The sequence below is a fragment of the Anas platyrhynchos genome, chromosome 3 (genome assembly GCF_047663525.1).
Source record: "Anas platyrhynchos isolate ZD024472 breed Pekin duck chromosome 3, IASCAAS_PekinDuck_T2T, whole genome shotgun sequence".
Lineage (NCBI taxonomy): Eukaryota > Metazoa > Chordata > Aves > Anseriformes > Anatidae > Anas > Anas platyrhynchos.
This window is the reverse complement of record NC_092589.1, coordinates 37,759,813-37,781,758: the sequence shown is the minus strand read 5'-3', so window position 1 is coordinate 37,781,758 and position 21,946 is coordinate 37,759,813. Positions and strand designations below refer to the sequence as shown.

The 21,946-nt window shown below is 39.6% G+C and overlaps 1 long non-coding RNA gene across 3 annotated transcripts in view; it reads right to left on the bottom strand.

Moving 5' to 3' along the window:
- Positions 1–13,073, bottom strand: part of LOC140002142 (uncharacterized) — a 29,654-nt gene extending 16,581 nt beyond the window's left edge. For all 3 annotated transcript variants that reach the window (XR_011808175.1, XR_011808174.1, XR_011808173.1), the window contains exons 1-2: positions 12,798–13,073; positions 12,507–12,680 (exon numbers count right to left, since the gene is read on the bottom strand). This is a non-coding gene — a long non-coding RNA (uncharacterized lncRNA). The remainder of the gene's footprint in view (positions 1–12,506; positions 12,681–12,797) is intronic.
- Positions 13,074–21,946: the final 8,873 nt, after the last annotated feature.

Genomic DNA, 21,946 nt, shown 5'->3' with positions numbered 1-21,946 from the left:
CAATATTAAACTGATAGTTTAATTAATACTGATAGTAACTATCAGTTTACTGTCTGTATCAAAACACTGATGTTCAGAAAGGAAGGATAATTTTTTTTTTGCCTTCCCTTGATTAATAGGAACTGTCTCCCCTTAATGCCCCTTGCAACTTAATTGATAAAAGCTATCTTTTTCAACCTAGTTTCGCTAGTGGTTAATATGTATGGCACAACCTTACCATTTGCTCTCTGTACAAAAGTAGGGAAATATTAAAAAATGAAAAATTACTGAAAACAAGAATGCTTTTGAAAGGTGAAAGAATCTGCAAGCTTATCCCATTTACCTGACTCTCCCAAGAGTACAAAATTTGGATGGATGTGTGAAGAGTTTCTGGTGACATTCCAATGTGACTGGGTTTTGCTGAGACAGAATCCAGGCACTGAAGTATTTCAGGGCAAAAATGAAAAATAATGTTAAGTGGAGGTGGTACAAGCCTTTGTCTTTGTTTGTGAAGCTCAAAAGAGCTTGAAGTTTGGCCTGAATTTTGAATATATTTTTAGGTTTGTATTTTATTAATTCAGACCAGTTAATCTACTCTTAACAGCACATTCCATATTTCCATATAAAATACAAAACTTCTGAGGCATGCCCTCCCAACATTTACTCTGTATTTTAGCTGCTAGGAGAGCTGGAATTTTTAACATTTATTTTTATTTTATTTTATTTTTCTCTTTTACCCTCCAGATGTAAAAGATTGGTGCATCCTCTCTTCATTTATTATTCTTGGCCATGCAATGAACTGTATATAGAGTAAAAGTGGACAGTAATAGTTCAGAAAGTTGTTTTGTTTACTGGAAGTATGTGAGCAGTTAAATGTTAGAGGTGCAAGAAGACTGCTTTGATACAGCCCTACACTAGGTGCTGGGAATACTTAATGTTGTTTTTATGCCGTAGGCATTGTCTTCATTTCAGCTGGAATATTATTGCTGATGCCCCAGCAAATAGTCCAAAACAACATCTACATTAAACAGGCAGGGCTCTGGATGTCAGAAGCAAGACCACAGGAGCTGACTGCAGAACTGGTGCAATACATTGCCCAGTCACGTGTGGGACCCTCACCTCCTTGTATCTTGTTTTCCACCCTGGCTATGATGGAAGTAATGTCTGCCTCACAGTGACGTGGCAAGGGTGATATAAGTGCTGCTTTTCTGGGAAGGCTGATGTCTAAGAGAGACCAAATATAGCATCATGCTCAAGGGTTCCTGGTGGCATGAGGCTACTGTGTGAGCAGAAAACAATGAGCCTGGAAGGGCCTTTTGCACAGAACAAAGGTTGGGGCAGAGCAAACAAGGCTTGGCCTTGGATCAGGGATGCCCTTCATTGTATGAAGCCCCTCTGACATCTATGCTGTCTCATGCCTGTGCTCTGCTCTAATAACCTGATCATCCTGGGAGCCTTTTGCAAGTACAACCAAGAAAATCCTGTGTCAGAGCAGGATCCTGCCAACTTGGGAGCAGTTTCTGCATAGCTGAGATGAAAAAATCTGCCTTCAGAAGCCAAACAGTTTCGGCTGGCTGAGTCCCCTGGGGCCTGGAGTCCCTGCAAGCAGGCTCAGGCTGCCATAATTCAGGCACCCACCAGACAGTACTAGTGAAAGAACACCATTTAACACGGGCATTACCTGCTAGAGCTGCACTGGGAAACATTGGGAAAGATAAGTCGTGACTAACATGTTTATAGTTGGTAAAGGGCAAGCTAAAGGTAGACAGACTAATGGTTGTGATGGTGTATCTTGTATCAATGATTTCTTCTGCCGATCTGGGAAAGGTATATACTTATTTATGCCATGATCACTAATGGCTGTGCTCATATTTCCTTTGCTGTTTGTCTCACTAAGATTGGACTGGGTTCCATGCCTACTGCTGCCTGCAGATTTAGCTGTGAAAAAGCAGATGAGACAAGTTTGGATCTCAATGGTAAGCAGAGCTCCCATATGAAGCACAAATATTTCACAATGTTGTAATTAGAGTGCACTAAGGGAGCCCAGTGGGTAAACCATTTTTATTAGCATCATTATTTTTCTAGTTTTAGGAGGGAAAAATATGAAATGTGTGCTTTAATGTTTTAACTGCCTTCAGACATATTGCTGTAGGTACACAGAAATGACAGAATGAGCTGAGGCTAGAACTAAGAGGGATCTGGAATCCATCTCCAGAGGTCATCTTAACCCATTTTTCTACTCCCAAGTAGAATTATTTATACCCAAAGCACTCCTAACAGTGCTTGTTTTGTCTGTTCTTCAAGAACTACAGTGATGAAGACAGCACTGATTCCTATAGGAAACTTTCCCAGTCCTTCACTAACATTAATTTCCCTTACTTCCTAATGCATTGCCTCCTGTGCTATCTACCAGGTTCACAGACAGTTTAATTCCTTGTTCTTGCAGAATGCTTTTACATTCCAAGTTACATCTTCCTTACATCTCTCTGAGATGGATAATAATTATTATTTTTTTTACTTTATTTATTCACTTATATATATTTTTTCTAGATCTAGATCTCTAGCCTTTTGATTATCATCAATCTTCTCAGATCAAATGATTCACTCTTCTTGAAATCTCATGTCTGAAATGAGACTCAGTGTCCCAGCTGAAGTTTTATGAATAGAAGGTGTCTCCCTCTCCCTCTCCCTCTCCCTCTCTCTCTCCCTCTTCCTCTTCCTCTCCCTTTCCCTCTCTCTCTCCCTCCTGTATGTCATGCCCTTTTTCTTACAGTTAAGGATGACGTTATAGTTTTGGAATATTGTTGATTTCCATAATTTGACACTAGCAACTTAAATTTACCTCATGACTCACTGTGGTTTTAACCATGTTTCTTGACCAGTTCTGTTCTGTTTTGTCTGAAATGGAGTATTTCTTCTTGACTAAATTGTCACGTACTTCAGCTTATTGAGTTGCCTTTTTAATTTCAGACTGATATCCCTTTTTAGAAACATTACTTCTTGTTCTGATAGTGTTTTCTGGAGAGCTGCGGCCCCTCTCATCTGCAAATTTAGTAAGTGCTCTCTATCCCATCAGTGAGTCTATGAATGGAAGTACAGACAGCAGGCTAGTACCAGACTTTCTGAAAATGGACTTGAGAGATCCTCCAGTATGACAGAATACTATGAATTGGAATTGGCTAGGACAGATCTATAACAATGAACAAACATTGTTTAATAGTTAGGCAGGATGTAGTGAGCCGAACTCTCAAGGAAATCCTGAAATATGACCCGTTTCTTAAAATGAACCTCAACCAAAACTATTGTTAAGAAATCATTGGTTAACCTCAAACCAAACAGATTCAAACTATTGTTTTTTCCTGAAGTGGAAGAGAACATAATTTGTTCTGGGCTGCTCTGTGGGCCTTAGACTGGAGTTAATGGGAGTGTTTCCAGTTGCTAATGAATCCAAATAGAAACTTAAGTTAGAAAACTTTTGAACAAAAGTTTTAACTCCCTTATAACAATAGTGTAACCTGGATCACATTTCTTTAGGTTACACATGAAAATGAAGACACTGATAAAAGCCTATCCTAAATCAAGACAAGTTACAGAATATAGATGTAAGATTATGGCAGCATGTGCTGCAGCCAAACACTGGGACCAGCCCAAAGTTCTTGGTCATCCTCTTATCTAAATACAGAAAACAGGACCCTGTTGATTTCCTCATTTGTCCCCACTTCAGCCCCTGCTGCTCCTGTTTCCACTTCCATGGAAAGGGGAAAGAAGTGAAATTACTTCCTCAGACTTGCTTTTGTGCTTATGTAAACTCATAGATTGAAGTTTGTACATGACCAAGTTTTGTGTTAGGGTACCTTGCTTCATCTGCCACCACCCCAGCATAATCAAATGGAAAGCAGTCCACAGCATTTTAAAGTTCTTCTTAAAAGCAAACATAAATATGCAAGGAAGATAATTCTGCTACCACTACACTGTTTTAAATCATGGATCAAGTCTGTCATTGGGGAAGTAAAGCAGAGAGTGAGAACTGCTTCTTCTTTAGTAGCAGAAAATGTCATTCTACCTTGTGAGATATCATATTTTACATGCATGGATAACAAAGCTTCAAGTGACAGTCTTCATGCTACTAGAAAAAGTACATAGAGCATGGAAGCTGCCAGAATATTGACCTTCTGATGCTTTCAGTCATTGTTACCAAAGGCAAAGCACATCAATCCTCTTCATGAGGCCTAAGGCCCATTGGTTTCTTGCATGTGTTCAAGCAAAGGGATATAGCACAGTATGGCTTTCCTATCTGTTAATTCATATTGTTCTGTTGAAGTATAGAAGAGGAAGTACTTAGAGGATTGTTTAAAGGGGATAGACAATTTTGAGTATCGGGACTGCTATTGAAATGGGATTTTTTTAATGCTTGTAGCAGAACTGTGCTATTTCTTCTTCCATAATTTTGCTAACTATTCCACAGATGCCACAACTGGGAGTTTGTTTATAATTCATTGCCTAAGATTTCCTCTGATTAATTTTATTCTTATTGTTAATCCTTCATTTTCTTTCCTCTACCGTGGGGTTCAGACAAGGCTGACTTTTCTCATGGGTGATTAACAAACTGGTCCATAAAAATTTAAAATGACCCTGAATGCTAATCCAACTGTTAAAACAGATTTAATCTTAAACTGCTTGGAGGTTTCAGGGTGTCTAAACGTTTAGAGATATTTAAATGGTAGGAGCTCATCTATGTTGAGGACAATTTTGGAGGCACAACACTGACAGTCTTAGAGGATGGGAGTCATTTGGGGGAAAAATCTGGAAGAAGTCAGGTAAATCCAAGCTCTAAAAATCTTTAGGATGTGTCATACCAGCTTTTTCTTTTGAAAAAATGTTGCCATCCTGAGAATAGCACTTGCCAGAATAGATAATGCTTTTCATGTCTAAACCTAATGAGCTAAAAGAAAAAGAAACAGCCAGAAGGGCCAAACTGTAGGCAGACTTCTCTGATGGAGAGATGCCAGAGGCTTTGGGGTCTGTTAGGGATTTCACTGTGGCTTGTTCTCTTTCTCCTGGAAGGTGCTTGTACCTTAGAGAGAGTCAAATCTGTCCTGATTTTTTTTACTTGTCAGTGCCACATCTGACAGTAAATGAGATCTTTTCCTGGGATAAATCAGAGTATCTTAATTTTAGTCCATGGTTGCTACTCTGTCCCTAGCAAGAAAATAATCTTTCACAGGGATTCACTGTGTAATATCAGCATCAGCAGCAAAGCACAAAAGGGCAGCTGTCTCTCTACAGATGAAGAGGAAGGCTGCTCTTCACTGAGAGGCAGTGCACAGAATGTACAAACCCTACCTCTTCTCAGTACCATTAGCTACATACCCCCCAGTAAGTAATGCTAATTTATACAGGGCTGCCTAATGAAATCAGTGTCCATGCAGTGATCTTATGCTTTAAAACTGCTGCTAAAGGCTATTTGACCATATTTTCCAAAGGTCAGTGCACAAAATCATAGCTGAAAGAAAAAGGCACTGGAGTAATTTGCTCTGTCCAATAAGGATTGTGGTGACCTTCATTTTAAGAGGGTTTTAACCTAGTTATTGGTGATATGCTTTAAGTTATCTTAAGAAAAGGTGCTTTTTCTGTGATTTGGGCAAAGAATTCCATCCTCTTCATGAGATGCTTTTTCCATTGCAATTAAGCGGTGCCTGATTTTACAACCGAATTGAGCTAAAACAAATTGCTACTTCTTTACAGGAAATAAATATACAACTGCAACAATAAAAATCAGCCATTGTTTCTGATGAAGGGGGTCTCAGCAGAAACTGTTGCTGAGCAACCAACCCCATCAGGAACCCAAGCCAGGGCTAGGAGTGTAACCCAAACCCAAAGAGGAGTAGATCAGCAACTACATGTAGGTTGCAGTTTTGGGTCATGACCCATGGAACAGGAAACATTTTTCCAAGGCATCACAGATGGTCATCAAAAAAGATTTTATGGTAATCCCCCAGCCCTCTTGCCAGGACAGATGAGACCACTGTCTGCACTTTTGAGCAACCTGGTCAAATGGAAGATGTTAGGTGATCTTTAAGGTCTCTTCCAACCCAAACCATCCTGTGATTCTATGATTTTATGGGATGAAGCAAAACACTTCACTTTGCTAAGGATGCTTTTTTTTCCCATGTCTGACTAAAGTATTAGTTCAACCTCTGCCTTGTTAGTACTTCTGTCTCCACATAGGCTTAGACACCTGACATCTCTTGTCCCTAGGCCTAGGCCTCTTGTATGAATTGTCATAATCCATGTTTTGCTTATCTACATGGTTTAACATGGAGTCACCAAATTTCTGTGTCCTTAGAAAGGTTACTTCTTGACTACAAAGTCTGCTTTATGAAATGAGTCAGAAGTTTGGAACTTGTGGTGTACAGTTGTGATCTGTTGCTTGATGGCCGAGAAATCTCAGAAGTTAATGAAAATCATGGGCCAGTTTCTGGTGAACAACACAGAATTGACTGAATTGGCTGCCAGAGACACCAGTCTGTCCATATAGCCTATTGCAGGAATTTAGGCATCTAGCTTGCTTTGCACACCTCATTTCTAGATAGGGAAAATTAGGGGAGATGAATGCAAACTTCAGGGTAGGAGTTGTGCAAGTGTGCAGACACCTAAAGATGCACAGGATCTAAATGGTTTTGATGAACTACTGAATGTTGAAAGTCCTCCTTTGTCTTTAGATGTCAAAGAAGACTTAGAAATTTGAACTTAATTATTTGAGCCTCAGCTCCTCATCCATGAAATAGAATCATTCTTCTTTTCTCTGTATTCTTGTCATATGTACTTAACCTTTCCAAGGCAAGGGTTTCTTTTCAACCTGTGTAATTTCAAGTACATATTTCAGGCTTCTGGATGCTACCAGAGCCAAAAGCTACCATATTTAAGGTTTCTGGTTGCCACCACCAACCAAATAAAGAAAGGTTCACTGCAAAGTCCACTCTAATTTTATTCTGTTCTGTAGAAAGTCCTCACAGAATCTAAGTGAAGAAAAATCTGTGGAACATCTTTCATCCTGAGCCACATGGTGCTGGCCTCCTCAGATAAGGAGTGAGATGCCTGGGTATATACAGTGCAAGAAAACCTTCCAATGTTTTTATCCAAGCTTTGAGAAGAACAGAGGGTGGTAGTATCTAGATTTGCCAGTATTGCCCCTTTCACTTACATGGCCTATCTGAGTATAGTCTGTTCTTTGAAAGCAGAAGAAAGCACTCTTGGAAAACTAGGGATTTAAAGAAACTAAATAATATTTTTAAAAGCCCATTTGGTGGGGCTTATCTGTAGTCTCTTCATAACTATTGCAAGAAGGTTGTTTACAATCAGTTGAAATAATCCCATCTGAAGCCTGCCTCTTAAAGTCAACACCTGTACAGACTTTATATTTACCTGTACACACTGCATGGATAGGAACTGACACATTCCGGGTCCACAAACCAGCCTCATTGGAAAGAAGGAGGGAGATTTATTTTTAAAATAAAATATAATATTGTGAGGGTAGGGATCTTTATATAATAGAAAGATATTTTCCTGAGACAGAGAGACTATATTATTAATGTGTTTAAAGGCAGTATAGATATGCCCCAAATATCTTATCTTAAATTCACTTACAAAATCATCATCTTAATCCAATAGATGATCTCTAGCTTCTTATATTTAAAGTAGTTTGAGATGTGAACTGAGTGTTTTATAAAGGAAATGCTGGTCAAAAATGCTGAAGTTAAGGTTTCCAGATAGCTTCCATCCTCAAATCTCTCTTCATTCAAACTATAATTTCCCTGAAATTCATTTCAAACTGCCAATAACATCCTTTTAGTATTTTATTTTATTTTATTTTATTTTATTTTATTTTATTTTATTTTATTTTTAATTGAGTAAAATAGTTTTCAATTTTGTTGAAAAAGAATCTGTCTTCAAGTGTTTCTTTCATTACTTATGGTTCTTTTTATTATTATTACTCAATGACATGGATTGCTAAACTACAGTCATGTTTACATAACTGAAAGACAAAAAACATATGTTCTTTGGAAGACAAAGTTAAGGGCAGAAAAAGAAGAGGCTGACAAAGATAATGAGAGTTTTTAAAAAATGGTACAGGTGAAGTAAATATCAAATTTATGTTAGAGAAAAAAAAAAGTAAAAATGAAATCAGAAGTTGTAAGGGAAGGCAAAGAAGAGATGATGGAAGCTGGGTAAAACAGTGGATAATGTGTGGAAATATAAATATGCACTAATTAATATATCCAAGTGGTCTAAGTTTATACAGGTAACTCTAACCAGTATTCCCTGGTATTTGGTTGCTTTGACCTCAAAATATGTGTGTGTACATACATGTGTATATTATGTGCTACTCCTCTGTAATACGAAAAGAGGACTTTGAATAGCATATACAATTGCACTAAATGTATATGAAAAACCTAGAAAACACATTTTTGTGACATCAATTTTGCAAAACTAAAAATGCAGCAACCATATTTTTCAATGAGACCTTTTTTCAATGCACTTTTCCTAGTCTGTGCAATGGACTCTTACATTTTCTTCCTGTTTGTCATATCTTAGCTTTACCTTGATTGACTCAGTTTTCTAGGGCTTGTGTCTCAGATACCTTTTCTTTGCCTCTTTTTGGAAGAATAAGAGGGAGAAGGGGACAAAAAGAATAAAAAAAAGGGGGGGGGGGGGATTAAAATCATCTACTCAGAACTGTTGTCTGACTGAACAGAACACAATGATCATGCCACAGGCATGTCTACAGGCTGGACTATTGGATTGCTTCCTCAGTCTTCTCAGCACCTCATTTGTGAACAAGAAGATGACTATTGATTACAAAGATTAAAATATAAATACTATTTTCATTTAAAACACTTATTGCCTAGATAACAATAACAATTAGTAGAAGAGAGCACTGTGGACTCTTGGACTCTTTCCAGAAGAGACCCAGACATAAAAGAGTCAAACAGAGAGCTACCAAGATGACTAAGGGACTTGACCACCTCTCCTGTGAGGAGAGGCTGAGAGAGTTGGGACCATCCAGCCTGGAGAAGAGGCTTGGGGGGATCTTAGCAATACTTATAAATACTTGAGAGTTTAAAGATGATGGACCCAGGCTCTTCTCAGTGGTGCCCAGTACCAGGACAAGAGACAATGGGCAAAACCACAACATGAGAGGTTCCCTATGTACATAAGGAAGCAGTTCTTTACTGTGCAGGTGATGGAACACTGGTACAGGTTGCCCAGAGAGGCTGTGGAGTCTCCCTTCTTGAAGATCTTCAAAAGCCACCTGGACATGGTCCTGGGCAACCTGCTCTAAGTGGCCCTGGTCGAGCAGTGGGTACTTGGACCAGTTGATCCCCAGAGGTCCCTTCCAACCTCACCCATTCTGTGATATATAACCTATGGTCTAACAAAAAGAATTGGGTCCCTACCTGACAATTTCATCTCTGAAAATCCCTGACAGTTGTAACAAATTTCTGTTTCAACACTGCCAATAATTATTTTGCTGAACATATATACTGAAAATGTATTTTTCTCTGTAGCTGGTGCTGTTGTGTTTTATTTCATGCCAGTTGGACATGTGACAATTCATTTTCTATCTTTTAAAAGATTCATTACAGAGGGCATTTAGCACACAATAGTTTAGTGTGAGTCCCATCACTTTAGAAGACAGAAGAGTTTAAAAAGAAGCACTGTTTAACTGAGTCTCCCTGCATGGCTCTGCAGACTAATGGGACAGATATCTTGTGCTTGAGCAAGGGAAGGGTACAAAGTTGCATTTTCCTGCCCAAGAATGGCTTCCCAAAAGGCTGCAAAGTGTGGTACCCTAATGCACCAGGTTTGGGAAACCTCTCCCCAAAAGAAATAAGAAGTCCTTGTGCCTTGGACATGTGCTGCAGTCCCTAGAGGTCTGTAGCAAGAGTTTTGGGGTGCCAAAACACATAAGATTGCAGGGCATTCAGGCTATTCCTAAACCTTTAAGATTTTGCAGCTTTCCCCACTTTGTGCACTGTTATTCTCGAGTAAGGCCTGTTACGGATATTTAAAGGTTACTTGTGGTGCCAGTTGGTGCTGCAGGCATTTGGGAGCTTCCCTTTCCCCTGCTCTTCCTCACACTGTTTATGACAGCTCAAAGGGTAACAAAATGCTGCAGAAGAGAAGGTCTTATCTTTTCACATGAGGAAAAAACCATCAGTATCTAACCCTGAAAAAGAGAGGGGGAGATCTAAAAAAAATAAAGCGATTACATCAAGTTCTCACAATGCAGAACACGGGAATATTAGAAGAGAAAAAGGCAGAAAACCTGTGGGTGGGATGAAACACATGACTGCCATTTGCAGACGCTAATAATCAAACCAAAGGAACGTTATTTGGTATTTTGGGTCAAAAAGACACAAGAAAGAAAAAAGCTGATGCCATATGACTGTTCTACCCACTAAAGATTTCTCACAGTCAACCACGAATAAAACTTGTAATAAATAGCACATTGAATTTATAAAGCAGTTAGCATTGAACCTTTTCTTCCAAGAAAATCCCCACTACTACTGGTCACTTTCAGAATTTGGCAATCGCTAATGAGAAGCCAAGTCTTTGGAGAAGTCCCTCATATTGCAGAAAGCAGAGGTATTCAGTCTCTTGCAGGAGGAATCCCTCAATTATTCCCCAGACACCTGGGAAAACTTCCCTCTATTGCAGGAAAGCATAAGTTAGGATGTTGCCATGGTAGGAAATACATTTTTAACTTCAGTCTTTTAACTTACAAACAGGAACCCTGTGAGGATTGGTCTACTCATCCTGAGGAACTGAGTGCCTACTTGCTTCTGGCTAGGCACCTGCCAGCATTTTAAGGCAACTTAAGACCTTTGCAAATGTAGCCCATGGCTCCTAACCATTGCAGTGTTCTTCAGAGAGATGTTGGTTGCCCTCAGCCCCCACTGGGTTTAATTTGATGTGAAAGTACTGGAAATCCTCAAATGAGAGACATGTCAATAATAATGTTGGGAGAAGTCTTTCCAGCTTTTCAGAAAACTGCTCCAAACAGCCATGCTTTTCAGATTAGGAGAGAACAGTCAGTGGTTAGGATTTGCTTTGGCTCTGTTTTAACATTTGATAAAAATTATTCCCACTGGGAAAAGGTTTAAACATACATATATGCAAATATGCAGACCATAGCCTGCTATTTTGGAAGAACAACATTTCTGTATTGCTTTGAGGGCAAAGGGGAGGTGGGGGAGTGTTTGTTGTTTTTTTTTTTTGTTTGTTTGTTAAAAAAAAAAAAAAAGCATAAAAACCTTAGGGCAAAAGTATAATAAACTTTGAGCGTGGTTTGAAATCAGGGATTGCAGGATTTAAATAGGTGAAATAATCAAACTAGTGTATTAAATGAATGATTTGGATTCCAGATTTCAGCATCCTGTCTTCTTCGTCTAACCTGTTTCACACATTCTTTGTCCAAAGAAACTTGAGCAAACAAAGCCAGTAACAAAAGCCTGCCAAAATCTTAATGTATGAGATTCCTCCAATCTTCTCTGCTTTTTTTTTTTTTTTTTGTTGTTGTTGTTTGTTTGTTTGACAGCAAAAAAAAGCAACACAAAGCAGGAGCAAGTCATAATTGTTTTATGTCTGCACTTCCCTGGCCCCTGTGTGAATGAAGTTTGTACCAGGAAGCTGTGTCAGCAAAGGAAAAAACTGATGTGACTGCAGCTCATCTTTACCAAGCCTATTGTAAATTCTGGTAATAGCAGCGTTAGGATTTCAGATACTCATTTTAAAGGCATGAAGAACAACTGCTCTCCCCATTCTGTCCCTTTCCTTATCTAACTGGAAGATTCAGATTCTCAGCTGATATAAACTGTTGCAGCATCACAGATATGAGTGAAATGTTTACTCCATCTGAGTATCTGATTCACAGGCACTGAGTAAAGAACAAGAGAAAAAAGTTACCTCATAGCACACTGGAATATTCAGAATTTGCTGATTTCAGCAGTCTAGCTGAAAGAGCAGAGAGAGTTAAGAGAGAGCAAATAATATAAGCCATTGCTTAAATTTACAGTCACACAAAGTAGGGAATTCTACCTAGAGACTCCAAACATTGTTAAAAAATAAAAACTCACTCTGCAAAGACGACTATATTAAAAAAGTCCTGTTGAAATACCTATGTGAAGCTTGGCTCCAGGACCTAACTATTGCAAAACATGAGTGGTAATTATTAAGCCCATTGTATTAGCAGTTTTAGGCACACAATATTCAGCAAAGTTATTGCTGAGTTTTATTGCCAAGTTTTAGGATATTGTTTTACTACTGCAGGGTTTGAAAATGTTGTCAATAAGAAGTACTTGTTGTTAGTTTGCTGTCATCATAAAAGAGAACACTGAATTAGTATAACAAGTATATTAGTAGTAAAGAGACTAATTTGTTAGGGTTCAAAAATAAAAATAAAATACCCCAAAACAAAACAAAATAAAACAAACCAACCAAACAAAAAACCCCAAGGAACTTACCTGTATTTCTTGAGGCTCTAGGAAGTGACATCTCTGGGAGTTCTGGGTCACATTAAAAGTCTATTCAGCTCCAAATATTCCTTACTACATGGATCAGTGGCAAATACTTAAGGTGAATGTAAAAAACAGGGAATAGATAGGGTGTCTCTTAAGTGGTGTCCCAAGGCAGCTTCCCTAGAAATGACAAAAGCTAGATATTGCATTACTTCCATTATGTTTTACACCACACCAGTGGAGCTATCTCCAGGAGATACGTAGGACAATTTTGAATATATTTAAACTTTCACTCACCTCTATATCTTGCAATAGTTAGTTTTGCAATTTACTTGCAAGTTGTGTTAAAAGTAGTTTTATTTGCTTGCTGTTCCTGTTAAAAGCATTGGGGTTCTTATAGTTCTCATATTCACTTAAAATAGCTTGTCGTTTCTGCTCATTTGTCAGACTGATTCTGGATAAGATTGTATAGACCTCTTTGATGATTTCTTTTAGTCTGAAATTTTCTTTTCCAAAATGAAGAGCTGCATGCTGGTGGTAACTGTTCTGTATTTCTAATCACTCTTCTCGTGACTTTGGAACTCCACTGTACTGTTGTCAAGTGGATTGAATTGGACAGTTTTCAAGATGTGGGTATGCTGTGATTTTATGCAGTGGTGCAAAGATATTTTCTGTTTTATTCTCTATCCAATCCCTAATAACTTCTAGCATTATATTAGCCTTTATGATCATTGCAGAACATTGTGCTAGTATTCTCAGAGAACCATCAAATATTTTCTGAACGGTGATAGCTAATTTAGAAACCATCATCATTTAAGTTTGCTTACATGCGAGGTTTCCCTTGTGTATTATTCTGCTTTTCATCAATATCTCAATTGCTTCTGCTATTCTTGTGCCTGGGCAAATAATTTCCTAAAAATTAATATTAGAAAAATCCCAATTTGGAAAAGTCAAGAATAAAGAGTTAGTCCTTTCTGAGTCAAGATATTTTAGTCCAAAATTAAATTTATTTATTTATTTATTTATTTTTGCTGAAAGGACATTAAGCTGGCTCTACTTTGAGTCACCATGATTCTTCTTGGCAATTACAGCAAAAGATTATTCATTCCTCTATTATTTCTCATGGACACTGTTCCAGAGCTGGACAAGGATTTTCATATCAAGCAAGTTGTATCTGAGCAAATTTACAGGGTGAATTTCACATTCAGGTGGACTGTGTTGGATATTTCAAAACAAAATATACTCAGAAAGTGAATTTTGTATTTGCAATTATGGGTTGTAGACTTAGGAATATACTTGTGTTTGTTGAAAAAAAAAAAATCATGTGATTTATATCAAATGTAAAGAACAGTCTAAATTCTGACTGTTAAATATTCTTAATGAGTCACTTAGCAGCAGCTTCAGGCTAGGACTCTGAAGTCTTATTCTGATGCTGAACTTAACAAGCTGTCAGCAACCCACTCAAAAAATGTAAAGTTAAATAACTGCAGAATTGGCTTTCAAGACTTGTTCACTGTTTGTATTCTGCGTCAAGCAACAATAAACTTGAGGAATGGGCTTCTCAGTACTGAGGCAGAAAAAATAGCAAAATAAATCAGAAAAATATTTCGTAGGACTGATTTACTCAACTGTAATAAGATTATCCACTTAATATTCCATTCTGAATATAGATAGATAAGTAGATTAATTTTATACAATCATATTATTCCACAAATATCAATGAAGTTTTACTTATGTGAGCAAATAGATACAATACATGAGTATTTTCAGAATTTCATCCTTAAATAAGTCTTGGAGCAAGGCTGAAGAATGACTGTTGTAAATTGTTTTCAAGGTAGAAAAGAACTCTTTCTTTCTCATTTTGAGACAGATAGATTATTTAAATGATAAGAAAAAGATAACAGAAAAATACTTCCCTCCTGCTTTGACTAGTTGTTACTGAGTACCTTATTTACTGCAAATATTTAATAGTAACACTAACAATGTCACATGATTTTACTATATTAGTATTATGTTAGCTTCCCAATTCTAACACAGTCTATACCCCGAGCACCCATGTCTCTACTCTATATGGAATACAAAATAAATAATAAAAATATAATAAAAGGGGAAAAGAAGTGTTGTTGTTGTCTAGTTTTTTGTTTGTTTGTTTGTTTTTATACAGCTGGAAAGCAAAATGACTGAACAATTATATGAGCATGCTCATTTAAAAAAAAAAAAAAAAAAAACGTAAAAAGTGTGCTGCTGCATTTGGCTCTGCAGTGGCTTTGATTTTACCCTCATACCTTTAGATCTCTGAGAAAATAATAGGGTGAACAATGATGGAGCCATGTCTCAGGGACAATCAGGAGACCATTACTGACACTTTACGCTTATTTTCCTTCTTCAGGAGGGCATTGCATGGTCTAAGGAGTCTGGACTCTGAATGGCAGAGCAAGGGTAGGATGCATACTGATCATGTCCCTAAAGTCAACTGCTGTACTGAACAGAACAGATTCCTTGTCTCTCTGCGAAGCCATCTGCTGGGAGAAATAGCCCATTTTATTTTAGTGAAGTTAGAGATGAGTTTTATTAGTGTCCTGCTTCATGCTCCCAAAGATATATGTGTACATCCTCTAATGAAGCATTAATTGAGGCTACCCAATGTAATGTGAAGTATAAAGAAAAGAGATTTAGAGCAACAGGTTGTTGCTCTGGCTTGTGATTTACCAACTTTTCCTGGTTATGCAACATTGTACGTTAAAAAGGGCTTTTGCACTGATTGCCATACATTCATATGATTCATGACACATTCATAGATGTCGTGGTTTAACCCGGCCGGCAGCTAAACACCACACAGCCGTTCGCTCACCCTCCCCCCTCCCTCTCTGGGACGGGGGAGAGAAATGGAAAGTGAAGCCCGTGAGTTGAGATAAAGACAGTTTAATAAGACAGGAAAATAATAATAATAATAACAACAACAACAACAATAATAATAATAATAATAATAATAATACAATGATGACAATAGTACTACTACTACTAATATGTACAAACAAGTGATGCACAATGCAATTGCTCACCACCCGCTGACCGATGCCCAGCCTAACCCCGAGCAATCCGGCCCCCTCCCCCTGGCTAACCACCCCTATATATTGTTTAGCATGACGTCAGATGGTATGGAATACCCCTTTGGCTAGTTTGGGTCACCTGTCCCAGGTCTGTCCCCTCCCAGCTCTTACTGCACCCCCAGCCTGCCTGTTGGCAGGACAGAGCAAAAGGCTGAGATGTCCTTGGCTTAGTATAAGCACTGCTCTGCAACAATTAAAACATCGGGGTGTTATCAGCACTCTTCTCATCCTAAGCCAAAACACAGCATTCCACCAGCTACTAGGAAGAAAATTAATTCTGTTCTAACTGAAACCAGGACAGTAGATAACTACAAAACCCTTTTCCAGGATTTTTTTCCTCTCCTGCTCATTAATGAATGTATGACATCTGAAGTGGCTGTCTTATATACCGTTGAATAAGCTAGTAATCAGCAGTTAGCTTATATTTGCAAACCATCTTTTAACTTATATTTGCAAATGGACATATATATTTTGAACTCACTCCTCAAAGGAAATAAACTAGTAGTAAGCTTGGTGTAAGACAAAAAGTATTGCAGTACCTTCAGCTGCACTACAGGAACCATGATGGTATTCTACCAGATTTGCAGACAAATTTAAATGTCACAATTATTGATTACTATTATTATTAATTTCTTCCCTGCAGAATGGAAATTTCTTCCCTGCAGGAGGAATTTCACAGTTCCTCTACTGCAGAATTTCAGTGTAGCTCAAGTTATCTTAAATACTAACAGGAAAATTTTATAGTATATTCTTATGTATATGAATGCAGAACAGATAAAATGAGTAAAAGACCTGGTTCCAATAAAAAACATCTTTTTGATTCAAAACCCCAGCTGGCATTCAATGTAGCATGCAGAAATGCAGATGGTTCTGTTCATAACCCCTGCTTAAATGGTATGCAGACATGTGGGTAATAAAAATGGTTATACAATGCTAGAACTATGAAAAACATGTGTGGATGAAGACAAGAGTTGTGACAGAAATGAGCAAAGCAATTGGCACCAAATAGCTGCATCTTAACTCTGGTCATTTCCAGGACACTGCATGGACCAACAGTTCCCTGAGGACTGTGGAGCAGGAGCTGTGGGGATTTTTCTGGGGTGTGAGGGTAGGGCCTTGCCATGCAGGGTACATCCCACCACCCCAGCCAGGGCACATGGAGGACAGCCGGGGCACATCTAGACATCCCCACATGGGGATGATGACTGACCAAAGATGGTGCAGGTCAGGATCAGTCCCACTGAGCTGAAGCAGTTGCAGACATAGCCCTGGTATGAACAAATAGAAACTACAAGAAACATTGTCTTGCTTGCAGGTAGAGCCTGAATAACGCTAAATTTCTGAGAGATGCTCTGTTGCCTACAGCTTTCACTGTCTTTTGATGGCAGTGGGAGTTGCACTGTAGCCGGTAAGGAGGTGCTTGGTATCCAAGAGGTCCTAATTACTGTGACCACACAGAGGACTTGACTGACAGAATATTCTGTGCCATTAAAATGCATGCTTAAGCCAATGTTCTGCTGTGAAAACAGGCTGTGCTGGATGACGAAGCATTCAGCTGGAGGCAGTTAGTGGTGGAATTCCCTTGGAATTGATCTTGTGACCACTCATTAATTAGTAGTTTTGTAATAATCTTGTATACTAATGATATGTGCAGATAATACATGGTTGAGCAGCATCAGCAGCAGAGGAAAGGACTGAAATTTCACAGGATAAAAAGAAAAAGGAAAAAAGGATCAGCAACAGGCCAGAAGCAATTGAAATTGGCAAATAATACAAAATGCAATGGGACACGTTCAATGTGAACAGGAAATTCTATAAATTCAGGACCATGCACTCAAAATGAGAAACATATTCACATATAGTTAGTCATTTTAAATTTTTCTATCCATAATCAATGTGATATGAACTTAAAAAAAGCAAATGTCAGCCTAGAATGCATGAGATAAGGTGTTTTCAATAGGGAGAGGGGGTTGCAGACATCAGTTTGCAGGGCAGCTAGCAGACTAAAATGGGATGCCTGAGTATAGGTCCAGTTTGTCACGTAAAGGAAGTATGCGTGGAAATGGGAACAGCTGCAGGGAAAAAAGGATAGGAGAATCATGAATTTAACTGGTGAGAAGAGACTTAGCAGGAAGGTATTTTCTAGCTTAGCAAAATGAATGCTGAGGGAGGACATGGTTGCTCTCAAGAAACACATCAGTAATTGAACACTAGACAGTAAGGAGCTGGACTTGTTAACACATGATAGATAGAAGTGGTTTTTTGTTGTTGTTTTTTGTTTTTGTTTTTTTCAGTGCTTATATTTTTCTCATGAGCCTGTGAACAATGTACTTGGTAGTGCTAGATGTAAGAACAAGCCATTTTCCTGGGGGACTGAAAATCCTAGTTGAGTCATGTTTAAAGATTAAGTGACACAAGATGGCTTTGCTATGAAATCAGCTGTAAGATCTAGCTGTTGCTTTTGGCTCTGCTAATAAGCCAGGCATGAGATCTGTTTTCGGAGCTGTCAGAGAAGTCTCATAGACTGCCAAAATGAGAAGTAGATTATGGTCTACTCAACAAGCACCTTAGGTACTTATGCAGAAGTGAGTTTCAGTGCATCTCTCCTAATGTGTGAAGTGCAAGCAGTACAAACTCTATATAGCACACAGACGTGCTTTGGCAATCCTTAACACTGGAAACGGGAAAACTGGGGCATGGAACTTTCTTTCTGAGAAAATTCCTCAGTTTCTTATGCAGCTTTCCTCCCCACAGTGTTACATATTTACTTGCTCACACATTCACCCAGCCCTTCAGGAACAGTAGAACTGATCTTCCTGAGGACATTTCAGATTCTGTTACCTGCACCCAGGCAAACTTCATGCTCCATTCAGACACTTTCATTTGCTGTTTTTTAGCTCCCTCAGACGCACACTTATCCCAAGTCAGGAATGAAAAAAGCACATAAAATACAAATACCAAACAAACATATGAACAAGCAAACAAACAAAAAACAGTTAATAAAAGATTTATAAATTTAAAAATAAGTTGCATTTGAAGTTGAGAAAAGTTCATATTTCTGAAGGAGCCCTTCTCTGATGCGTACTATAAGCATTTATGTTCATTCTGTCACCAGGCCTCCTTACTTTAACAGGATACTAATTTGCACCTCATTGTATACAGTTCTTGATGATTTATTGTAAATTGCTGCTTTATGAGATATATTTTTTAAATCTCCAGTGATGGAAGCAGTGTGGGTGCTCAGTGAAGCAGGTATGTACATGCATCTGGACATTTTAAGATTTGAAAGATGTGTAATATAACACAGCTGGCAGCCCACAGGACAGATCTCATTCCCAGGGAAATGTTCAGGCATCAGGTGCTAAACAAGTGATTTAATATCTTCTCTGGAGCTTGCTGGTCGTAGCACTAGCCAGGTGCTGCACTGTGGCTGATACAACCATGGAAGTAGTGGAAGAGACAGTTCCTTAAATGTCTGAGGTTTTACCCACTTGCACTTAATTCAGCATTGTCATTGGCAAGACATCATGCCTAGGTTCATCTGCATGCACAGTCAAGACTTGCATTTTGAAGAGGATTCTCAAGAGATGGGAGAAGTGATAAGCATCAGTTTTAAACTACTTGCAAGGAAAACAAACAGAAGATGTCGAACACAGTATTGTCATTACAGACATATGGAAAGAGGCAGAGGACCTAGCATATAAGGTCCTCAGAGAGCTACTTGAAGGTTAGTACTTTGAGAGAGGTTACTGAAAATTTGATAACGTTTTACACCCCAGACATTTGAAACAAGGCTGTAGAGTCTATATCAGAATCCAGTTATGCGTCTTCTCACTCATAGTTCACATACCACAAGACAAAGACTATCAATCATGCGATTGCTCAGAGCCAACCTATTAGTCTGGCACAATGGATTTTTGTGTTTCTTGCATTAGCTGTTCCTTCACCTCCTCTTCACATACAAGGACATGTCTCTTTCACACTCCTTCAGGAGTAAATAAACCAGGAGAGATTAAAGCCTCTTTCTTCAGATTAGTAAGATCCCTGCCTTTGGTTTCAGTAAGAATTCAGGCCCTAACAACTCAGGTGTCTTCTGGACGGTGTTTCTTCTGGGTAGGATAATTTCATTTCCCTTTTGAAGACTTACCAGGACGTAGTAACAAAAGCAAAGGCATAAAACGATACCTGAGGCACAGGCTACGTTTCAGTCTGCAGCACACTATAGGTATGATATCATTTCAGACAACTATGATCTACATAATGTGAAGTGTTCTGGCATACGTACAATCTGCCAAAGGCCAGAAAATGGGGCCTTCATTTTAAGACTGTACAGAAAAAGAAAACAAAGAAAACAACAACAACAGAGAAGGAACTGGCCTGAGGGCTCCTCAGAGAAGGTAACATTCCTGATCCCCTGTCCAGTATCTTCTTCTTACATTGAGATCTGTATTCAGTTGCAGGGCCACGATCTCATTGCAATCACTGAGATGTGGTGGGACAGCTCACATGACTGGAACGCTGTCATTGAGGGCTGAGTCCTCTTTAGGAAAGACAAGCTGGGGAAGCAAAAGGGTGGGATTACCCTTTATGTGAGAGAGCAATTAGACTCTACAAAGACCCAGCAGGGGGAGGGTGATGGACAGGTGGACAGCTTGTCAGTAAAAATTAAAGGGTCGCTGCTATGGGAGACACAGTGGTGGGAGTCTACTACAACTCTCCAAATAAGGAGGATAAAGCCAATAAGACAGTAGGATAGCCAATATCACCCCTGTCTTCAAGAAGGGTAGGAAGAAAGATCCAGGATACTACAAGTAAGCCTCACCTCTGTCCATAGAAAGGTATTGGAGCAACTTGCTTGGGATGGGACTGGGGACCTTCCCCAACCCAAATAAAATTTTTAACCCAGGAACACTCACCTGCCGGCTTCTGAATTTGACCGGCTGCCGAACAATTTCACGGGGAAGTAGCACCACCAGTGTTTTCCAGTTCTGAATTGTCACCGCTGATGTTAATAGCTCAAAGCATCTTCAGAACAATTTCACAGAGATGGTAGAACTCCTCATCTGTCATCCTGGTTTGGTGGTCTATAACAGACCCCAACCAGGACGCTAGCCTTGTTGGCATTCCCACTGATCCTAACCCAATGGGACTCAACCTTGTCATTCCCAGCCTCGAGTTCCACAACATCGAAAGATTCTCTAATATAGAGAGCCACACCACCACCCCTTCTGTGCTGCCTGTCCCTTCTGAAGAGCTTATAGCCAGCCATTGCAGCACTCCAGTCATGAGAGTCGTCCCACCATGTCTCCATGATGGCAACCAAGTCATAGCCTGCCTGCTGCACGATGGCTTCCAGCTCCTCCTGGTTGTTACCCATGCTGTGTGCATTGGTGTAGATGCACTTCAGCTGGGCCATTGCCTTATCCCCTGGCCTTGCCATTGTTCCCCCGGCACAGCTCCAACAAGCCTTGAGCGAACGAACGGCTATAGGAGTTCTACAGGCAGCTGACAGAAGTTGCGAAATCGTTGGTGCTTGTTCTCGTGGGGGACTTCAACTTCCCTGACATATCCTGGAAGCACAACACAGCTCAGAGAAAGCAGTCTAGGAGGTTTCTGGAGAGTGTGGAAGATAGCTTCCTGACGCAGCTGGTTAGTGAGCCTACCAGGGGTGGTGCCCCGCTAGACCTTCTCTTCACAAACAGAGAAAGACTGGTGGGAGATGTGGTGGTTGGAAGCTGTCTTGGGCAGAGTGACCACGAAATGGTGGAGTTCTCTATTCTTGGTGAGGCCAGGAAGGAGACCAGTAAAACCGCTGTATTGGACTTCTGGAGGGCTGACTTTGAGCTGCTCAGGACACTGGTTGGTAGAGTCCCTTGGGAGGCGGTTCTGAAAGGCAGAGGAGTCCAGAAAGGCTGGGCGCTCTTCAAGAAGGAAATCTTAATGGCGCAGGAGCGGTCTGTCCCCATGTGCCCAAAGATGAGCCGGTGTGGAAGAAGACCGGCCTGGCTCAAAATAGAGTTGCAGCTTGACCTTAGGTGAAAAAAGAGGGTTTATAATCTTTGGAAAAAAGGGCGGGCATAGCACCCTACCAGCTCCTAGGAGGAAAATTAACTCTATCCTAGCTGAAACCAGGACAGCTGTTTTCTGGCAGGTCGCAGGGAGAAGATTGGATGGCTTGGGGGAGCTTCCGTACACGTGGCTTTCAGGCTGAAGTCAAAGTGTTCCCCTAGTACTGGAAGTCTGAATATGGTTGAGTGGTTAGAAAGCTGCCTGACAGAGAAGGACCTAGGAGTATTGGTTGATAATGGGCTGAATATGAGCCAGCAGTGTGCTCAG